Source organism: Typopeltis vanoorti, chromosome 6 (assembly GCF_054136105.1).
Source record: "Typopeltis vanoorti isolate ZY-2024b chromosome 6, IOZ_Tvanoo_1.0, whole genome shotgun sequence".
In the NCBI taxonomy this organism is placed as follows: Eukaryota; Metazoa; Arthropoda; class Arachnida; order Uropygi; family Thelyphonidae; genus Typopeltis; species Typopeltis vanoorti.
In genome coordinates this window covers 154,704,502-154,721,972 of record NC_143554.1, presented here as the reverse complement: position 1 = coordinate 154,721,972, position 17,471 = coordinate 154,704,502, and positions in this window count along the sequence as shown.

Sequence of the window (17,471 nt, the reverse complement as noted above, 5' to 3'; positions counted from 1 at the left end):
TAAAAAAAGTTTGAGAAACACTACATTAAGGGATGGGGCCACTACCTAGACTGGATTCCCTCTTTAAGTGCAGGGTTACCTCTCCAAATAAACTCATGAGATCCCCCAACAATGAGTGATTCAAAAGATAATTTTATTGGCTCTACCCAGTGGCAGGCCCACCCCACCACCGAGCAGAACCGCTCATATTTCATCTGAGGGGAAGCAGCAACAGCCGAATCTCAGACAACTTCATGGACTAAAGCATTGGCATCCATCACCCAAGCTTCCAACTGGTTTTCACATTTATTGAGGTCTCATCGGTGGGTGCCAGACCATGAGGTGGTGATACCAAGGTTAAAGTAATGCAGAACTGATATTTGCCTATACAAGTTGCCACAAGGTGCTTTTTCCTTATTAAATAAAAATCTCAGGATGAGAGAATAATGCAGAAAGTTTTTTACCTTGGGTATACTATATATTAAAGATACCAAGAAGTTATATATATATATATATATATATATATATATATATAGAAAGTTTTTTACCTTGGGTATATATTATGTTAAGATACCAAGCAATTTTATAAGCTGGGTTTTTAATCCTTTTTCCCAAGTAAGCAAACAGACAAGTAAGTCAAGTTTTCAGCTGCCCACCCCACCTACCACATAGTGCAACACTAGGCAACTAACGGTAAAGGTGGGGTAAGATCTGATCACTTTCTTAGAATTTTTCCCCAATGCAAAGCAATTTCCTTGCAGAGATATATGATGCTATGCATTAAGGTAATGGTTCTACCCAGACCGATTTCTACCTTTATTGTGGTCTTGTCAGTGGGAGCCAGACCTAAAAAATGCGAAGTGTGAAGTAATACAGAGCTTATAATTTTTTTTTACCTTTACCACGAGTTGGCTAGTGTTGCGCAATGTGCAGCTACAAACTTGACTTACTTGTCTGTTTGCTTACTTGAGAAAAAGGATTAAAAACCTAGCTTATAAAATTGCTTGGTATCTTTAATATAATATATACCCAAGATAAAAAACTTTCTACATCGTACTCTCATCCTGAGATTTTTATTTAATGAGGTCAAGGCACCTTATGGCAAATTGTTTAGGTAAAAAAAATATAAGCTCTGTATTACTTCACCCTTGGCATTTTTTAGGTCTGGCTCCCACTGATGAGACCTCAATAAAGATTCGAAACCGGTCTGGGTAGTGACCATTACCTTAATGCATAGCATCATACATCTCTGCAAGGAAATGTGCTTCACATTAGGAGGGGTAAATTCTAAGGAAAGTGATCACAGCTAACTCCATCTTTAGCACGAGTTGCCTAGTGTTGCACTATGTGCAGCCACAAACTTCACTTACTTGTCTGTTTGCTTACTTGGGAAAAAGGATTAAAAACCTAGCTTATAAAATTGCTTGGTGTCGTGTCTTTAACATATATATATATAAAACGTTTTTTTTTTATCCCGTAAACTCAAGAAAATCGACTGTAGTGCCCACATTATTTCAGATAGTAACATATCTTGTTAGGGTTAGGTACTAAGAGATGGCAGCACTTGTTTGTCAGCCTTTTCATCGGTGACTGCTATAATTAGGGATAGACATGGGCCAACAATCTCTGATTGCAGTTTGAACTGCCCACAGTCTCCAAAAGCTAGTTAAGGTATAAAGGCCCTTGCCTACTCCCTATTAGGGAATAAAAGGCGTTAGCTCAGTTATTTATAGTTATATATATATTTCACTTATAAAGATAACCTTCACAAGATAATTTTGCATATATAACAATGCAACGTTATCTTGCAAACAGCATTGTTTTTCAAGTAATACTGTCGTAATAATAAAAGCTGTATTTTTTTTACAATAATGCCATATTTACCTGCTTTGTTTATTCTTTAGCCTTTTTCTATTATATAGACTTCACCTATAAATTTCCTTTTATTTCTGTCTCAGCTAGTGTCTACCAAACATTCCTCTATATCGTTCTTTGGTCATTCTATTTCCTTCTCTTGGTATCCATTTAGTGCTTAAATTTGTCTATCTTACATATGTTAATATGCTAATATGGCCAGTCCTTTTTCTATTTAAATGTTTTAAAATATTTCACAATGTCTTCTGCTCTAGTTATTTCTCTAATTGTATCCGTTTTTGTCATGCAGAGCATTCCTCTCTCCAAGACTTTACTGAAGGTTAAAGGTCGCATCCTTGTCATGATCTTCCGAAGTTCGACAGACCCCACTGTGCAGACTCAATGTGTCTGTCGTTATCAAAATATGTTCCAAAACGAGTTTGTATCCTTTGAGTGTAAGTGAAGTAAATCGTCAGACCATTCCTAAATCACACAAAGAAGTAAAATTTAATGAGGCTTCCTCACATGATTGTTCTCGCTTATCCTCTCTCTCTTTCTCTCTCTCTCTGGTAGCACGCTCCTGACGGATTTTTAGCGGGTGTAGCGGAAAGACTAAGAAAACGAGGTGTCCCAAGAGAGAGAGAGAGTGAGTGAGAGAGAGAGAGAGAGACGCAGATTCCAAAATTTGAAGCGATATGTCACAGTAGTATTCTACAAATGTTAATATCATAAATTTGTTTCCATCATTACATTTGTATGCTTCCCATCTTTACATTGCAACGCATGAAACCAAATCTGGGTTACAAATGTAGAATAAAGGATATATTGTCTTGTCCTATCCTATCTTATCAAGTGTCATCTCCATCCAGGAGGGTGGCTATTAGGGATCTCTACCTGAGATCCATAATATGCATTAGAAAGATAAGATGGTGAGACTCTAATCTCTTCAATCTCGCAGTTAGGATCCTATGTCTATAGATATGTGTGTGTTCACGGTACCGGTTTATCCGTTTTTATAAAAAAATGAGTTTATGGAAGAAAAGTCTTAGAAAAGTGCAAGTCTTAGTCAACTCGTGGTAAAGGTGGAATAAGCTCTGATCACTATTCTTAGTATTTACCTTTAATGCAAAGCGCATCTTCTTGAGGAGATGTACGATGCTATGCATTAAAGGCAAGGAGCCACTACCCAGATCGGTTTCGACCTTTATTGAGGTCTCATCAGTGGGAGCCAGGCTTAGAAATACCAAGGTTTAAGTAATACAGAGCTTATAAATATTTACCAAAATAAGTTACCATAAGGTGCTTTGACCTTATTAAATAAAAATTTCAGGATGTGAGATAGATGAAGAAAGTTTTTTACCTTGGGTATAATATACGTTAAAGATATAAAGCTATTTTAATTATAAACCTGGTTTTAATCCATTAAAAATAAAAAAATAAAAAAATAAATAATGTTCTAAATAAATAATGAATTTATTTAGAACATATGACGACTGGTTTATCACTAATTTTTTAGTTCTTCAGTGAAGATTATTAGGGGTTGGTTGTTCTTGTGTTGTCTTTAGCGAATTAAATTTTCTGATGAGCTTATGTTTGTTTAAGTTTTGAGATCTGAATAATAGAAGTTCTCTTCTATTATTCCTAAATTCTTACAATTAAGAGAGGCCATTACCAGTGTAAAAGCACACAGAATCTACGAAAAAGCAAAACTAGAACTTTTAGGAGAGAGGATTAACAATACCAAACGTAATTTAGCTCTTCTCTTTTCTCAAAAATCATCTTTAGAAAACTATTTAGCGACTTCCTTAGACTACGTGTCATGGAATCACGTTCAAGAAATAAGCACACGTCGGGCATTAAGATCTGAAAACTTAAACAAGCATAAGCTTATCAGAAAGTTTAATTCGCTAAAGACAACACAAGAACAACCAACCCCTAATAATCTTCATGGAAGAACTAAAAAAATAGTGATAAACCAATCGTCATATGTTCTAAATCATAACGAAGAACAAATTCTTGAAAAAGATTTCAATTTTGTCCTTGCGCCTAAAACTATTCCCAAGGAAATGTTTTTAACTCAGATGGAGAAAGCTGCATTACTACTTCCTGCAGCAGTCGCAAGTTTACTTCGCATGGAAGCAATACTTGCGATTAATAATGCAAGACCTCCATCTCATAACATCTCCCTTGGCGAAGACATCGTTAACATACAAGCTGACAAGGGCAACGCAAATGTGGTGCTAAATAAAACAGATTACCATGAAAAAATCTTGGCGTTATTAGAGTTATATACATACTTGGAAATTGAGAAAGATCCAAGGAAGGAGATATATAACCAAACAAACAACCTCTTACAAAAAGCCACAGAACTTTCACGAGGCATACGCCTTGCCGCTCGCTCTTTACATCCACTCATCCCAAGGTTATATGGTCTCCCAAAGATACACAAGGAAAACTGCCCACTGAGACCAATAGTAGATAGTATTGACTCGCCTACCTACAGCTTATCTAAGTTTCTGGCTTCATCTTTAAAATGTTTTACAGGGAATTCTTCTTCATATATAAAAAAATCAACAGATTTTGTCTCAAAAATCAAAAATTTAAAACTCCAGCCTTCAGATATCACGGTGAGCTTTGACGTGGTGGCTCTCTTTACAAACGTTCCAACTCAAGAGGTTTTCGATATTTTAAAGAACAAAATTTCAAAAAAGATGTTTTCCTTGCTATCACATTGCATTCACTCCGGCTACTTTCAATATGAGAAAAAAGTTCAAACAAAATAAGGGATTGGCAATGGGCAGCCTCCTGTCTCCTATATTAGCTAACATCTTTTTTGAAGATTTCGAACAAAAGGCAATCTCCTCAGCTACTCTTAAACCAAAAATTTGGCTGAGATTTGTAGGTGACATATTTCTTATCTGGGAACATGCCACTGATAACCTTCATTCTTTTTTAAATCATTTAAACAACTTCCACCAAGACATCAAATTAACAACGGAGGTTGAAGAAAATGGATCTCTTCCCTTCCTGGACGTAAGACTTATTAAGACATCTGATTCTATTAAAATCTCAATCTTTAGAAAATCTGCACACACAGAGATAGATATCTATATGCGTCCTCTCATCACTATCCTGCACACAAAGTGGGTATCATCTCAACTCTAGCACATCGTGCTACATCTATACTGTCAGATGACGAAGAACTAAAAAATGAACTACAACATCTACAAAGAACCTTCACAAGTAATGGCTACTCGTCGAAACTATTAATAAGAATCTATACTGCCGCCATCAAAACAACTGAGAAATACAAGTCAACCCCAAAGTTTATATCTCCTTACCATACATCAGCTCGCTCTCCACGAAACTAAGAAGAATTTTACGAAAGTTCAACATAAAAACCTGTTTCTCTACTCTTCCTAAACTAAGATCGATTTTAAGCAAATACAATCAAGCTCACAACCATCTACAATTCCCAGGAGTGTACAAAATCACGTGTGATTGTTGGAAACAATACTATGGGCAAATTGAAAAATCCATCCTCCTACGTCTGGCAGAACACCAGAGGGACATTGCCTACAAAAGAACTAGAGCAAGTGCCTTGTCAAGCCATGTACTGTTTTCAGTATAAACACAAATGATGAAGGCCGTCAACATGAGATAAACTGGACAACAACTTCAAACCTTCATATATGCCGTGACGAGGTGGAGCGCCGGAAATTGTTATGGACCCTCATCATATAAATAATAACCTTAGTTACTATCTATCTACCGGACTCTTTCAGCTCTGCTATCCGATATTGGCGCACGCAGCTGCCTAACAATAGAACTTCAACACGGACTGTAGCTCCAGTTCAAAACTAACTGAATTTTATAATAATCGTTTTTATAGTGATATGATGTTTCTTATAGTTTTATTTGCTTTCTATGTTCCCATGCCTGAAGAAGTCGGACAATCCGATGAAACATGTTACGTTTTGAATAAATTTAATTGTTATTCTAGTCTCGGTTCTAGTCAGTATATGTAAATATGACATATCCCAATTCCGAGTTAATACTACAGATCGTTATATATATATATATATATATATATATATATATAATTAATTTTTTAACTTGGGGATACTGTATATTAGGGTTACCAAGTAATTTATATGTATATATATATATACTGTGTATATACACACATATTGTGATTACTCATTTTTACTCGGTTGAAAATATTATAAATTATTTTAAATTACTGATACTGAGAGATAAAGAGATGACATGGTTTATTTAAAAGATACTACTAGTTTACTAGTTTCGTTGAATGGATCAACTTCTTCAGGTATCACAATCAAAGAAATATACAAAAAATAACAGACTTAAAAATGCCACTAACAGTACTATTACAAAAAATCATTAGTACATTTTGAAAACAGTAATGCGATCTTGAGTTCCAAATAAAAGTTGACTACGTGCTCTCACTAGTGCTCCAGTATTGAACAAAGGCAATGTGTGCGTCAGAAAGATTGAAACTTACGGAGTTATTTATATGGGAAGAATCTAAGGAAATTTCTCTGGATTCGACAATCTTTCTTTCAAGTTCATCATAGCACACACATGGATATTAGAAGTTTAAGTCCAGTCAACAATGTGTTGGCGGCCTTCATCTGAGTTAACGGAGAAAATAACGTGGCTAGAGAGAGCGCTGGCTCTAGTCCTGTTGTAGGAAATATCTCTACGGTGTTCTTCCAAACGTAGAAGGATGGATTTAGCAGTTTGGCTGTAATATGGGCTTTCCATAATCATATAAGATCTTGTAGACTCCTGGAAACTGAGTTGGAAGATGTTTCTCTTTAGGTTTACTAAGTATGGAGCGAAGTTTTGAGAGTGTAGTGAAGCAAGTTCTAAAGTTACATTTCTTGAGAATTTTAGCTAGTTTTGGTGAAAGAGAGCTGATGTGAGGCAAAGAAATAAAGCCTCTGGGGGAAGAGGGATCTTCAGAAGCAGTTGAGTGACGGAGAGAAAGAAATTTTTCAATCTTAGTAGGAGAGAAACCATTATTGATAAAAGTCTTTTTTAAAAAAAGGAGTTCATTTTCAATTTCTGTTTCTTCTGTTAGTAAAGATTTGGCCCGGTGTGCTAAGGTAGAAATAATACCACATTTTTGCGGACGGTAGTGATTGGATGAAGCATGAAGGTATCTGTCAGTATGAGTAGGTTTTCTAAAAATTGAGATTTTAATAATTTCAGAACATCTGTAAGCTTCAGATCTAGAAAGGGCAGGCAGTCATTTGATTCTCTTAAATATATGCAAGACTGCCAAACTTCTCATTTTGATCCTACCTGTTTGAAAAAAGTTGTTATCAAATATTCTTCCCACCAACTGTCTTCGGCAGAAGAATGTATACTTGCTAAAGGTCTTAATTTTGTCACTGCTCCTACTTCTATACCTAAAGAACAACTCTTAACAAAGATAGAAAAGGCGGCACCTTTATTACCAATCAAAGAAGCTAACCGCCTTCGTATGGAAGCCATTTTCACCATAAATCATGCTAGAGCCCTTCCAGACAACATCTCTTACTCTGAAAGAGCAGCTATTAAATCTTTAAAAAATAATAATGCCATCGTGATTCTACCTGCTGACAAAGGGAATGCGACTGTTATCTTAGACAAATCTGATTATCATAATAAAATTTTGGAACTTTTAAACAGTGATACTTACTCTGAACTTAACAGTGATCCTACAATTGAATTACACAATAGAACTAATAATTTATTAAAAACCACCTTGGAGTTACCAAGAAACATCCATCTTTCACTTAGATCACTCCATCTCCATCCTTTAATCCCTCGATTATATGGTCCTGTTCAGATCAATAGTTGAAGGGATACACTCACCTATCTATAACCTTTCTATGTACCCCACAACTTTTTAAAGAAATCTTTCTGGAAATTCCTCTTCTCATATTAAAAACTCTGCTGACTTTGTTTCAAAAATCAAGGACATCAAACTTAAAAAACAGATCTAATGGCTAATTTCAATATTGTCTTTCTCTCTTCACAAATGTTCCTGCTCAAGAAGTCCTCAATCTTCTTTAGGTATGGAGATAGGAGCAGTGAAAAAATTAAGACCTTTAGCAAGTATACTTTCTTCTGCCGAAGACAGTTGGTGGGAAGAATTATTAATAACAACTTTTTTCAAAAAGGTAGAATCAAAATGAGAAGTTTGGCAGTCTTGCATATATTTAAGAGAATCAAATGACTGCCTCCCCTCTCTAGATCTGAAGCTTACAGATGTTCTGAAATTATTAAAATCTCAATTTTTAGAAAACCTACTCATATTGACAGATCCCTTCATGCTTCTTCCAATCACTACTCTCCCCAAAAATTTGTTATTATTTCTACCTTAGCACACCAGGCCAAATCTTTACTAACAGAAGAAACAGAAATTGAAAATGAACTCCTTTTTCTTAAAAAGGCTTTTATTAACAATGGTTTCTCTCCTAATGTGATTGAAAAATTTCTTTCTCTCCGTCACTCAACTGCTTCTGAAGATCCCTCTTCCCCCAGAGGCTTTATTTCTTTGCCTCACATCAGCTCTCTTTCACCAAAACTAGCTAAAATTCTCAAGAAATGTAACTTTAGAACTTGCTTCACTACACTCTCAAAACTTCGCTCCATACTTAGTAAACCTAAAGAGAAACATCTTCCAACTCAGTTTCCAGGAGTCTACAAGATATTATATGATTGTGGAAAGCCCATATTACGGCCAAACTGCTAAATCCATCCTTCTACGTTTGGAAGAACACCGTAGAGATATTTCCTACAACAGGACTAGAGCCAGTGCGCTCTCTAGCCACGTTCTTTTCTCCGTTAACTGAGATGAAGGCCGCCAACACATTGTGGACTGGACTTAAACTTCTAATATCCATGTGTGTGCTATGATGAACTTGAAAGAAAGATTGTCGAATCCAGAGAAACTTCCTTAGAATCTTCCCATATTAATAACTCCGTAAGTTTCAATCTTTATGACGCACACATTGTCTCTGTTCAATACTGGCGCACTCGTGAAAGCACGAAATCATCTCTTATTTGGAACTCAGGCTCGCATTACTGTTTTCAAAATGTACTACTGTTTATTTGAACTAGTACTGTTAATGAAATTTTTAAGTCTGTTATTTTTTGTATATTTCGTTGATTGTGATACCTGAAGAAGTTGATCCATTCAATGAAACTTGTAAACTAGTAGTATCTTTTTAAATAAACCATTTCATCTCTTTATCTCTCAATATCAGTCATTTACAATAATTTATATATATTATATATAATATATATAAATATTATAATATTATTAAAATATTATTATAATTATAATATATTATATATAATATATATAAATATTATAATATTATTAAAATATTATTATAATTATAATATATTATATATAATATATATAAATATTATATATAATATATATATATATATAATTATATATATATATATATAATTAGTTAATGGGAAATAAATAAATAGGATTGAATGTAGTTATGATAAATTTTATAAAGGTAGAATGGCAGAAAAAAAAATACCGTTATAGGTTCGATTCTACTTTTTTTACTCTTAACAAATCAGAAAAATCGACTGCAGAAATGTCACTTAATAATAATAATACTACTACTAATAATAATAGTTAGGGTTAGGAAAACGAGATGGAAGCTACAGTTATCGAAGTTACAGCTACTGACGATTATTATAGATGGATGCCTGTGACTTACCCATTTCCAAAGATATGGCTAAAAGAGGTCCACCTGTCTTTCTCTAGAGTAGCAAGGATTCAACAATCTAGAAAATCTTGGAAAAATTAATGATTGAGTTTTTCCAACATTTATATAATAAGTTAAAGTTTATTCTGGAATCATGTTACATTTTTAGAGGAGGGGAATGGGGGTTCGCAGAATCTCAACACATTTTCAGATCGTGAAACTTTTCGAAAAAAATGTTGCTGAAGAAAACCCAGTTAATGATTTAAATAACGATTTCGAAAAGTGGGAATATTATAATCGTAAAGGTTCTAAAACAGAAAATTTCCTATATTTACAATTTAATTTTCGTATAAAATTAATTGTGATATAAGGTATGGGGGATTGAAGTCCTGTGACACCGTAACAGGACGGTTAAAAAATTCCCGGAAAAAAAAATTATATTTTTATTTAAGAACATCTTATCTAGCTGTAAACTGCCATTGTAATTTAGGGTAGGCAATATTTAAATCAGTGTAACATTTTCTCGTAATTAACTGAATGTCTGACTGAAGAGAATAAGTATCTATTATATTTTATTGGTATGAAAATTGTGCTTGAAGAAGTACAGTTTTAACAATAAGAAATTACCTAATTTGTGTGGATATTTCTCATGTCACATGCAGGGAAGGTCGGTCTTGGCAGCAATATTTTTCACTTTTGTTCGCTATCGATTTAATTTTCGATATTTCATTCTCCGCTTTAGTATATATTATTATTATTGTTATTATTATTATTATTATTATTATTATTATTATTATTATTATTAATTTTCACTTACCTAAAATAGATGAGATTACATTAACAGAAACGGACATATCATCACCTATGTATTTTATAATCATCCCTCACATGAAATCCTGTTGTCCTTTCGCGTTCGTAACTGATACAGCTGCCGACCAATAACCACATTGAGTGTATTCTAGACACTTGGACGACAAACTCTTTCAACTACACCCTTATGCCAATAGCTAAAAGCAAGTACTATTGCCAACATGGTTATTAAAGGTCGCGAAGTTTAGTATTAAAAAAAAAAATCAATATTTATGTCTCCTGCTTAAAGAAATCCATCTTCAAGATAGCCTGTTGTCTATATCCATATAAGAAATATACATGTACACATCAAAAAGATTTAGGTGGCTTACCGATTTTATGTAAATTAGGCTACAATCAGTAGTCTCTGATTCCATTCCCCTATTTAATATCAATAATTAGTCCAGTAACTCATTTTTTTATATAATTCGCGTGTGTGTGTGTGTGTGTGTGTGTGTGTGTACACACATATACATATATACACATATATACACACATATATATATACACATATACACATATACATGCATTGCATGACATCCTCAAGGGTGTCATGCAATAGCCATACTATAGGCGACACAGTCACTAAAAATTAATTGAATGTACACAGAAAATAATTGAGACATAACATATAACATTGAGTAATTTTCTATAATATGCATTTAAAATAAAAGTCAACATTATTTAGTTTCATGAGGTAGTCTCTCAATTTTTTTCTAAAAGTGTAACCTGATAGCAGCCAGATAACTATTGCTTGATCTTGCGATAACTAGTATAGGCACGTTGCTGGATAGTTTTTCATACCTCATTTGTTTTAACGATACGTGTTGAAACGTGTACCCAATTCATTGATAAGTAGTTCCACAGCGAACTTCTTAAAACAGATTCGTTATCGATCCATGCAGATTTATACTTTTGGCCAACTTACCACATTTGTTCAGTACCACTTGCCTTGAAATCATTCACTGTCATAGAACCCACAATAGACTCTGGAAGCTTATTCCACTCATTTACCACTCAAAAAGTAAAGAACGCAGCTCTCACACCCTTACGGACCATACTCTTGCCCAGCTTCCATAGATGTCACCTAGTCCTCCTACTACCAGTCCTGATCTCAAAAATATCCTCTGAATTAATCCTATAGAAACCCTTCAGCAATTTGAATGTCTCAATCATATCTCCTCTTTTCCGCCTATCAACTAATTTCTGCAACCCACAAATCTTCAACCTGTTCTCATAAGGTTCATTCCATAGACCTGCTATCATCTTGGTCATTCGCCTCTGGATCCTCTCCACTTCCTCCCCATCAAGAAGAAACCTAGGTGCCCAAATCTCGGCACAGTAGTCGAGATGAGGTCTTATCAAGGATCGGTACAGAGGAACAATAACCTGCTTATCTCTGCTCGTTAAAGAATTCTTCAGCAACCAAGTGATTTGATGAGCTGATTTAGCCACTTTTGCAATGTGCCCCTAAACTTCATCTCTCTATCCACCAACACTCCCAAGTCCCTGGCCTCATCAATCTCCTGGAGTACAGTTCCACCAATGTGGTATACTGCTGCTAATCTTTTCTCCCCAAAATGCTTAACCTTACATTTTGTCACATTAAATTGACATCCATTCTCCTTAGCCCGGACCTCCAATCTCTCCAAATCATCCTGCAAGATTTTGACATCTTCTGCATTCACTATTGCCCTATCCAACTTTGCATCATCAGCGAACAAATGAACCGTTCCTCTTAGATCCTTCCCTATATCGTTAATGAACAAATTAAACAGCAGTGGTCCACGAACAGAACCCTGCGGCACACCACTAGTCACAGGCCGTCTTTTGGACTCTACTACTGAATAAACCACTCTTTGATATCTCTCCATCAACCACCCTCCTATCTATATCACCAATCCTTTATCCATTCCCATATGTTGCAGTTTGCGGATTAGAATTCCATGTGGTATCCTGTCAAACGCCTTAGCCAGATCCAGCAGTATCACTGTAAACCCATTATCCTTATCCAGTTCAGCCGTCACTATGTTATAAAACTTGAGCAACTAACTGAGGCATGATCTATCTTTCACAAAGCCATGCTGTCCCCTATGCAGTATCTCATTTTAATCAATCCATTCCTGTATTTTTCCCTTAACTACTTTCTCCAAGACCTTGAGAACGACTCCTGATATACTGATCAGTTGGTAATTTGCAACAGTAGTCTTGGATCCTCCTTTATGCAGTGGAACTATTTTTCCCTCTTTCCACACCTTCGGGACTAAACCAGACCCGAAACTCAGATTAAACAACAAGGTCAAGGGCATTTATAATTCTTTAGCCGCTTCACGCAAGACCCGTGCCGGTATACCATCCAATCCCACAGATGTATTCACATTAAGGTTCTGTAATAGACTATTCACCTCCACTTCATTCACCACAATTCCCGTATAAACTAATGGTTTCTTCATTCTTTCAATGTCACCACCTGAATGATATACTGTTGCAATGTGCTCACTCAGTAATTCCACTATATCGACTGATTTAGTGACCTCCTTTCCATCGGCATTCCATAAAATCATTCTGCCTTGTACAGTTTTTCTTTTAATTGCAGCATATTGAAATAACTGTTTGGGATTCTCTTTAGCTTGTGTAGCTAGTTTCCTTTCATAATTTGCTTTTGCTTTTCTTATCACAGTCGTTACCCTTCTGGCCTGCACTTTATACCATTCGTTTGCCTGCAAGTCACCCCTTTCTTTAAATTCCCTCCACAGTTGTTTCTTTTTTTGGAGCTCAATCTTAATGGTGTTATTCATCCATTTAACTCCTACTTGTTTTACTATTCGGACCGTAGGTATACAATCAGCCATAACCTCCTGCAAATGTTCCTTGACCACTTCCCATCCTCTGTCGACATCCAGCCCTTGCAGTTTAACATGCCATGGCACTGAACCAAGCAATCTCCTAAGCTTGTCATACTTCCCAGCATGGTAATTCCGCATATACCCTGTCTTAATCGAGAATTCTACACCTTTAGCCACCTCCCAAGTCAAGACCTTATGATCACTCTCACCAATAAGTGGTAGCATGGTCATATTCATTATAGTCAAATTCTCAGATGCTATTACCAGGTCAAGCACTCTCAAACCCCTAGTATTTTCTATTACATACTGTCTCAGATAGTTATCCCTTAATAACTGAATAAAATCCAGTTCCTTCCTCACATGTGTCCTCTCCTCCTTCCATTCAATGTTACCATAGTTGAAATCCCCCATAATAATTTCCCTCCTTCCACGCATTTCATCAATTTGTTTATGCATACTATCTTCATCGTCTATTCCATCACCTGGTCTATAGCAGCACTCAACTGTATATTTTGTTCTGCTGGTCTCAATCTCACACCAAATAGCCTCAATTACAAGGGCGTCGGCGTCAAACCTAAAATTTACTCAGTAGAAGGGTCTCTCGTAAATTATAGGTTTGGGCCACAACAGCCTAAATCAGGTACTGCATGATGCCATATTGGTATAAGACTACCAAGTTGTATATTAAAGCTTGAATGGTTTGAAAAAATTAGTATGTTCGGATTTCAACAACAGATATTCTGAGCTTGCGAATTATCTAACATTCGCCCAACTCACAGTGATAATATACAATAGATTTACAACATTGTAGGTGGAATTCCCCTCTATATCTCACAGACAACAGTTAATTTTCTGGTCTCGAGCCACTCTGTGCTCATTTTTATCCGTGAACATCCCACCAGGACATTTGCCCCGGTATTTACAGTAGCATGTGTAGCATCGTCTATCACACCGTTCTCAACTTCTTGGCCAGCTGTGTCAACAACCTACTGTCTCCGCTGTGGGGCCGCGAGAATGCCCACGTGGTATTTTTAAAAATTAGTGGATTCCTTGTTGATAAAACTCATAATTAATGAACTGACTACTTTCATTATTTAGCGTCCTTCGAGAATAGCGACATCACCAGGAGTATTCAGGGTCTTCTGGCAGTTTAGTTTAGTACCGAGACCCTGGTATTGTACTGGAAATATGACAAATTATTATTTCTAGTACTCTAACCATAAATTCCTAATGGCATGTAACAATATCAGTAACGGGAATTATGTCACATGTTGCAGTTTATTTTTTTATTACTTTTTTCCATGTGCGAAGGGGGGGGTCTGGAAAGTTCTGATAAGCACCTAGAACACAATATGTAACGGGAATTATGCCACATGTTGCAGTTTATGTTTTTATTACTTTTTTCCATGTGCGAAGGGGGGGGTCTGGAAAGTTCTGATAAGCACCTAGAACACAATATTAAAGCAGCTGATATAACCACAAGAAAGAACATACTAGTAGCAGAGTAATGAAGGCAACTTATGCTCTTATATCCTCATATGTTCTTTCTTGTGGTTATATCAGTTGCTTTAATATCATTTTGTTCTAGGTGTTTTATCAGAACTTTCCATATCCCCCTCGTATGGCATGATGTGAATAGTCAGGTATCAGAATATTAAAAACATAGTAATGTTCAATTAAATATAATTTTAAAGATCGAATGGTAGATCCGTTGCATTCGGATTGGCAGTTATATTTATAAACAACATTATGGCATAGCAATCTGTCGGATGACGTCATCGGTGGCTATGAAATTTTGTAATTATAATATTCGACGATCTGTTTGTTGGCATTGTGTATGTTATGAATATATGGGAATGTTATGAGTGCAAGTTTTTGATAAGTTGCTTTAGGACACACTGTTTTGAGCAGAATGGATTGCATAGTTATTAATTGTATGGTTCTTGGTTTAAGGTGATGTTTCCGATGAGGTATTTGTATGCATTAATAAACGGTGCTAATATGGCCAATCTTTTTACAGTAGGGATGATAGAAGAGAAATGCAATAATATCCAATATGTATGGGTTTGTGGTAAACTTTTGCATTAATGTATTGATATGATCTTTTTAGGTTAAAATTTGGAAACTTGATAGACATCTTTTTTCTCATATTGGAGAGTGAATTTCGATATGTGCTTGAGGTGTTCAAAGGATGGAATAGTTTTAGTGTGGCATTCTCATTAGCAATAAATACGTCATCATCAAAATATTTACGATAATAATAAATCACAGTGAACAGAGAAAGGGAGAGAGAGAGAGAGAGAGAGAGATTGACATTTCAAGTAGGAAAGAAAACGTCTTGCGAATTTTCCACTAACATTCTGGTTGATTGTAACTATTTGACATTGGAAAAACCTATCTATAAATGTTTATATTATATATTTAAAATGCCGAGATTAGTGAAATGATATATGAAAAAGATAATAGTGTTCGTTCTGTGAAGTTGTGATCTCTTATAAACAGTGCATGGACGGCATCCAGGGTTTGGGAACATCAACGTTGATGATAAACAGGAATAGAAAATATTGACAGGAGACTTGTTATTTCTTTTATGTGATAAATTTGATTTAATGATATTTTTTTTAATAATAATGATTTTATTGCTTGAGACAAATTTTAATTACAGTATGGACGGCTGTTTTTTATATGATTCCCACCCACGAAAAGTTATTAGTAAACCTATAGTTTCATTTTTTTTTCTTATTGGCATCTATATGGGCGCTGTCAGGTGAACTTTCACCCATCATTCCTTCATTTTACAGTGAGCATTATTTTAACATGAGCAGTAGTTGTTCATTCCAACTCCAAATCTATCTTTGAACTGCTTATCTTCTTCATCTCTCATTTCAGCTACCTTTTCTGTAAGAGCCTTCTTCAAGAAGCATTAGCATTAAACTACAACTACCTGTTTGCTTTGTTTATTATATTTCAATAGGTTCCTTTCCTCTAACCCTCTATCACCAATCATACTCTACTATAAGTCCTGCTATCGCATGTGGACTTGATATTAAAAAATATATATTTAAAAAAATATATTTGGCATTTTTTCTAATTTGTGACATGTAATGAAGTACATTTCATAAAATTTCACTTATTTCAGGGAAATAAAGACTTGAATTCTTTGAAGAAGCGAAATAATTAAAAAGTGATGCTGCACTTAATGAATTCTATTTTTTTTTTGATATTCATTAATAATAAAACCTATTATAAATAGAATTTGCAAGGCATTTTACACAAACAAAGAAACACAAGCGTAACAACCTAATTTCTACACATCAACAGTATAGAAACTAGGAACAGCTAGTCATACTCGATCTTGAAGTTTGGTGGTACTGAAATAAATAGAATTGAGAGAAAGTGGATGAAGAAACCGATAGATAATTTTGGAATTTTTAGTGTTTGTTTGTTTGCTATTGACTCTTTTTGCGTTAACTGGTTTCAGTACGAAATTATGGACAATCTCGGACCAGTGGGTACCTGCCAGAACCACTGATCCTCCTACAAATGACGAATTGCTAAAAATTGCAGAATATTCCTCAAGTGTAAAAAAGGATTTATGATATCCAAACCATAAAAAATCATGAAGATACGAAAGGTGAGATAAGTTTGGAAAGTCCGTTATTTGCTTGCCGATACTCTACTAAGATCAGTTTACCCCACCCCCCCAAAAAAACAGGAAAAAAAAAAGAAAAAGAAAATCTATTTCAGAAGACTTTTTTCTTATCAAGGAGAAACAAAAATAATCAGCAAGATAATTTTTCTCAAGATCCTTGATTTATGATTGAATATATTGAGAATTGAAATTACTGGTAAACTAAGCCAACGACTTTTATATATCTTTTACATATTTTTCATCATCTTGGGCTGATGAAATGTTTGTTCATAGTTACAATGATAATACAGTCTATTTTTAAATAGATAAAGGTAAATTCCCTTCTATAGATAAGATTATGGTGTTGATATGATAACTAGAATTGCATTACTATCAAAATAAGCTTGTTATAATTTCGTTTCCTGCTATACAACAGGAAGGATCGTGACTTTTTCATTCCATAAAAAAGCATAAAGTATTGCTTGTAAAGTTGTTCTATTCATGGTTTCCATATCAATATTTTCCTTCATTACAGTTTATCATTTAAAAATGTTAATGTAT